A 6,173-nucleotide genomic window follows, 5' to 3' on the forward strand; every position below is an offset into this window, starting at 1 on the left:
AGTGGGACTTGATCCCAGGACTCGGGGATCATGACCTGAGCTGAAGGTAGATGCTTAACCTAGTGAGCCACTGGAGCGTCCCTCTAATTTTTTTTTTTTTTTAGACTAATTACCATTTGTCAAATCACAGGAACCAAATTTCAGGGAGATTTTAACTTTTCAATAAATACATGAAGAACTTCAGAGGAAATATGGGTAAGAATAAAAGAGCCAGGCAGATTTTTTGATGTTTTAAAGTGGAAAGCCAGCTTGTGAACAAGAGAACTTAAAAGTTCAAGCCTTTTCCTGGAACAAACAGGTCAAACCTTATCCAGGAAGCCCATACCGCTAGGAGAGTTTAAAAGATGCGCAGTGGCAGTATCGTAGCCAATGAGGTTTATCCGAGGCGCGATTATTGCTAATTAAAAGATGTTTTCTTGGTGGCTCAGTGGGTTAAGCCGCTGCCTTCGGCTCAGGTCATGATCTCAGGGTCCTGGCATCGAGTCCCGCATCGGGCTCTCTGCTCTGCGGGGAGCCTGCTTCCTCCTCTCTCTCTGCCTGCCTCTCTGCCTACTTGTGATCTCTGTCTGTCAAAAAAAAAAAAAGATGTTTTCTTTAGCGCAGATTTTGGTGTGACCTCCGCTTCCGCCCATTTGCTTCCCCAAACCTGAACTGCAAGTGAGAGGAGGGGCGGGTACTTAGAAACCGTGCCAAGGTGTGGGACAGGGCACGGCCTGGGCGTCGTAGCCTCCAGGCTCAGTGAGTAAGACGCTGGCGGAGCGGGGCCCGACTCCAGGCTCCCAGAGCGCGGCTCTGCACGTCCCCGCACAGCTGGCTCAGATCGGACCCCGCTGGCCTGTTACACTATCTTCTAGACCTCCTCCCAAACAAATGCAAGGAAGTCAAACAAATATTAAAAGAAAGAAATGAGGGGCGCCTGGGCGGCCCAGCCTCTGCTGAGCTCAGGTCATGATCCCAGGTTCCTGAGATCGAACCCCGACTGCGGCTCCCTGCTCCCTGGGGAGCCTGCTTCCTTCTCTCTCTGCCTGCCGCTCCCCCTGCTTGTGCACTCTTTCTCTCTCTGTCAAATGGATAAATAAAATCTTAAAAATAAATAAATAAATAGGAAAAAAAAATGACCTGGGATTCCTAGCGTTGTTCAATAAACCACCGCTCACCAGCTAAGCCTGCTGATGGATGGAACTGGTGACAGCTTTGAACAGGCTGATCTCTCCCGGTGGAAACTCCAGCCTCGACTGGCACCCGGTTCCCCTCGTGCCCCGGCCCGGGAGCAGAGCCACTCTTCGGCCTCCCCGCCCTCTCCCCTCAACCCGCCCCTCTGCTTCTTAGCGAGGAGTCTGGAAGGACGCCGGACACCCCAGCCGCCGTCGCCCCTTGGGGACCCTCTCCGCACGCCCGCCAAGGCTGGTGAACTCCGGCCGTTCCCGCGGGGGGCGGGCCGCGGACCCCGACCCCGAGGCCTGAACCGGTAGCCCCGTTTTGCAAGGCCCAGTGGATCTTGAGGCATTTGACTCTCACACTCGTGGCGGCTCGCATCTCGCAGCCGCCGGTGCCCGGGTGTCCGGGGCATCGTTGGTGGGAACGGGGTGGGGGGCGCGGGACCGGGTGCAAGGACCGAGAGCTCCCGGGGCGGCGAGGAGCGGAGCACGCGGGGGACAGCCGGGGACCTTCCGCCGGGGGACGGCGGGGGGGGGGCGGGGGACGGGGTCGGGGGGCGGAGGGAGTGTGGGGGGCGGAGGGATTGTGGGGAGCGGGAGGGCGGGAGCTCAGCGGGGAGGGAGCCGCGCGGGCGGAGGCTGAGTCCGCGGGAGGCTCGGAGCCTGCGGGGGATTCCGGGAAGCGGCGTTTAGCGAGAGGTCCGGCGCCCTAGCGGTCCCCACGCCCCGACCCCGTCAGCCCTTTACCTCGGCAAGGTCGCTTCGCCGCTGCCCGCAGGGGTGCTCGCCTCCAGGCCGCCGCCTGCGCCCCCGCCGTTCCGCCTCCGGCTGCGGCGCCCACGGCCCGGATACGCGCTGCGGGCGGCCCCGGCCTTGGCGGCGGGCGCGGGCGGGCGGAGGGGGCGGTGGGCCCCGGGGCGGGCCGCAGACTCCGCCGGGGGACGACACCAGGGCGATCCGCGGGACTTTCTCCCCGCCGGGTGGCTGGAGTGCGCGACGGGGGTGCGCGCGCTGAGCGCCGGCCTCCGGCAGCTGGTGGAAAGCCCGGGCGCGGGCCGGGGGCGGAGCCCCGGCTGGTTCCTCTACTGACGTTGATCGAGCCGCCTCTTACCACTCCCCTCGCACCCTCCCCTCGGGAGCTCCGTGGGGGAAGGGACCCGGGGTTTGGGCTTTTTGTTTACTGCGGGATCCTCAGGGGCTGGAACAGCGCGTGACGTCTGTACACGTCATTCAGTGTATTTTCATGCACTCAGTAAAAATACACTGAATGAATGAATGAATGAGCGAATGGGTTCTCTCCTGGCTCCCCCACTTACGAGTTCTATAGAACGCTCTGATTCTAATTCTCCAATCAATAAAACGGGGATAAATATAGCCACGACTGAGTTGGTACCAAAGGCTTGGTACAGTTCCAGGTTCCGGCAGGCCTTCGCAAGTGCGGTCAACTCACTTCCCCCTCCTTATCTGTGGGTCTTTCCCTCCGTTTGTTCAGGGCAGGTAAAGAGGGAGGACAGATAGTCCCTCATTATTTTATTTGTTGTTTATATCCTGTCAATTTCCAAAAATGTATGTGTATTTTAAACGTTAAGGCTACTCATATGGGAATGTTAAAAATCCTTTCGAAAGAGAAGGAAAAGAAATACACTAAACCCCTAAATTATTCTCATTGAGCATTCAATCTCACCGTCAGCTTTCCCGCCTCTGAGGAAGAGGGGGAGAGGATGTTTCATACTTTTTGTAGCTAGAAAAGGGTACATTTTCATACATTCAGTCAACTAGTATTTGCTGACCCCTCTTTACAACAGGCACAGAGATGATCATAAGAGGATGTCTGTCGGCTTCCTGTCTTTCAGAGAAGCAGAATTTCTAGCAGTCATGTAAGACCTGAAGGGAATTCATCACCGGGTTCGTGTCCTCATAAAAGACATTCAACACTGATAATATCTTCAGCAGCAGTTTTGGAGAAGCTGCAGAAATAGTACTTGACAGTGGGAGAAAGCCAATACTCCATTGTATGCGTCCTTTTTAAAATTTTTTTTTATTTTTTTAAATAAACATATAATGTATTATTAGCCCCAGGAGTACAGGTCTGTGAATTGCCAGGTTTGCACACTTCATAGCACTCACCATAGCACATACCCTCCCCAATGTCCATAACCCCACCACCCTCTCCTACCCAACCCCCCCTCCCCGCAACCCTCAGTTTGTTTTATGAGATTGAGTCTCTTATGGTTTGTCTCCCTCCCGATCCCATCTTGTTTCATTTATTCTTTTACTACCCCTCAAGTCCCCCCATGTTGCACCTCTACTTCCTCATATCAGGGAGATCATATGATAGTTGTCTTTCTCCGATTGACTTATTTTGCTAAGCATAATACCCTCTACGTTCCATCCACGTCGTGGCAAATAGCAGGATTTCATTTCTTTTGATGGCTGCATAGTATTCCATTGTGTGTATATACCACATCTTCTTTATTCATTCATCTGTTGATGGACATCTAGGTTCTTTCCATAGTTTGCCTATTGTGGTCATTGCTGCTATAAACATTTGGGTGTTCGCACCCCTTCAGATCACTACGTTTGTATCTTTAGGGTCAATACCCAGTAGTTGTATGCATCCTTTTATATAAGTAAATAAAATGAAGGATGCAAATGGAAATACAACAGACAGAAATAGATAAAAATGATAACAAGGATTAATTGCAGATTGGGTTATCAGAGGTGATTTTTATTTTCTTCTTTTTTACTTTCCAAATTTCCAAGTATTTTTACTTGCAGGATGAGGGAAAAGATTTAAAAAAATAAACACAGTATGTTCCACGATTGTCAGGAGCTTAGAAATTGTTACTCCACGTCACAAGAGAAATTCCGAACCAACTGAAAATCTCCCCTTAGGTCCATCAGTGAATAGGGGTCCCAGGGCAAATTGTAGCCTGAAAACTGGAGAGACAGGCCGATGTAGACAATCAGTATACAGGGATTGGAAATCTCTGAGACCTTAAGAAAACTTAAACTGCTTTCGACTCACTGCTGAAGACTGAGCATGGACTAACTCGAGAGTTAAAAACTAGTCTTAGTGGGGTCCTCCCGGTTTCTTGATCATTCCACCAAGTACTCTGCCAGCTTCTCCTGGTGAACATGAAATTCCTCTCCTGTTTGGGAGGGAGGGAGTAACCATTTTGGAATACACCCAGAATGTTCTGTATGAAAGCCTGCCTTCAAAGGGAACCAGTCATTCTACCAGAACCCAATCTGATCCTGCTCAAGGGGAATTAGACAGCTCAGTCCCCTTGAGCCTTCCTGTCTATCATCATAGGAGAGAAAATAAAGGGGTGGGATTCCAAGAAACTCCTCTGTAGGTCACAGTCCAGTCTCAGACCCATCAGAAAGGAAAACAAGCCCTGAGATTTAATCATAGTATCATGGAATCTTTCCCCTTCACAGTATGTTACCACCACATCCACACAACTCTAGAACAGTAACAGTAGATTATGACTCTATTTAAGAGGGAGTTTCTAGGGAAACCCAAAAACCAAAGGGGAGGCAAAAATGAAGACACTAGATCAAATAAAATTCTCTGACAAGTACAGAAAACATCAAACACAGACTCTTAGCCAGGTAAACATAGCATCTCACACTAAATGGTTATTTAGGTCAGCTCCTGTTATCTGATACAACCTGTCTGGCTTTCAGTGAAAAGTACAAAGCTTGCTAAAAGGCCAGGAAAAAACACAATCTGAAGAAGCAAAATAAGTTTGAGAACAAGGCTAAGATGTGGCATGGAATTGGGAATGATGAGACTAGGAATTTAAAAGCCATGTAATTAATATAGTAAGGGTTCTTTATTATCATAGAAAGATATTTGGTCTTTATTTTTAATTCCAGACCCTAAATCCCTTATAATTTCCTGAGTGGTAGGGGTGAGAGGAATTTGTTTGTTCCACTGAAGTGACACTAAGAGGCCCAAGGTAGTTTTAGGATGGGTCACCAGAAAGACCAAGCCTTGTCACAAATGAAGTCTGGAACTTTCAACTCACCCCCCGCAACCTCTGGGGAAGGGAGAAGGGCTGGAGATTGCGTTAATAATTGTCATTCTTACATGATGAAACCTCCACAAAAGCCCATCAGTGACAGGTTTTGGAGAGCTTCTGGGTTGGCAAGGAATCGGAAGAGTGAACCACTTGCTGAGGGCATGGAAGGTCTGTGTTTTCCCCTGCCCCCCAACCCTGTCCCCCATACCTTGCACTATGCATTCTTCTCCTTGGCTGTTCCTGAGGTGTGGCCTTTATAATAAACCAGTAACAATAAGGAAAGCACTTTGATGTGTTCTGTGAGTCATTTTAGTAAATGACCAAACCTGAGAGGGTGGTCATGGAAACCCCTGACTCTATAGCCAAGTCAGAGAGAATTGTGGGTAAACTGGGGGCCCCGTTCTTGTGGCTGGTATCTGAAATGAGGGTGGTCTTGCAGGACTGAGCTTTGAACTTGTGGAAGTCTGGTGCTGATTCTGCGTAGTCAGTGTCAGAATAGAACTGACTTCTAGGACACCAGCCAGTGCTAGACTGGGTGTTGGTGTTTGGGAAGAGACATAACTCCTCAGGCTTTAACAGAGATGTGGACAACAAGAAAGAACAGATGAGTGATGTAAGGAGAGATACAAAAATCCTAAGAATTGAAGGGAAATACTAGAAATTTAACCAAAACAAAACACAACACTAACAGAAATGAAGAATACTTTTGATGAGCTCATCAGTAGACTGGACACAGCCAAGGAAAGAATCAGTGAGTGTCAAGATATGTCATTAGAAACTTCCCAAATGATAAAGTAAACATAAATAAATAAATAAATAGGAACAGGGTATCCAAGAACTGTGGGATAATTACAAAAGGTATAGCATATACATAGTAGGACTATCAGAAGGAGAAGAAAGAGGGAAAGGAGCAGAAGAAATATTTGAAATAATAATGGCTGAGAATTTTTTTAAATTAATGAGACACCAAACCATAGATCCCAGA

General features: G+C 49.2%; 1 protein-coding gene and 1 pseudogene across 2 annotated transcripts in view; one reads left to right on the plus strand and one right to left on the minus strand.

Moving 5' to 3' along the window:
• IFNAR2 (interferon alpha and beta receptor subunit 2) overlaps positions 1-2,024 on the minus strand; it is a 32,418-nt gene extending 30,394 nt beyond the window's left edge. Inside the window, exon 1 of one of the 2 annotated variants that reach the window (XM_044251007.1) lies at positions 1,905-2,024. The gene's annotated coding sequence lies outside the window, so the exon portion shown is untranslated. The remainder of the gene's footprint in view (positions 1-1,904) is intronic. The other variant, XM_044251005.1, reaches the window with a different exon arrangement.
• On the plus strand, positions 341-465 carry LOC122910939 (annotated as a pseudogene).
• Positions 2,025-6,173: the final 4,149 nt, after the last annotated feature.

Source organism: Neovison vison, chromosome 6 (assembly GCF_020171115.1).
Source record: "Neovison vison isolate M4711 chromosome 6, ASM_NN_V1, whole genome shotgun sequence".
Classification (NCBI taxonomy): domain Eukaryota; kingdom Metazoa; phylum Chordata; class Mammalia; order Carnivora; family Mustelidae; genus Neogale; species Neogale vison.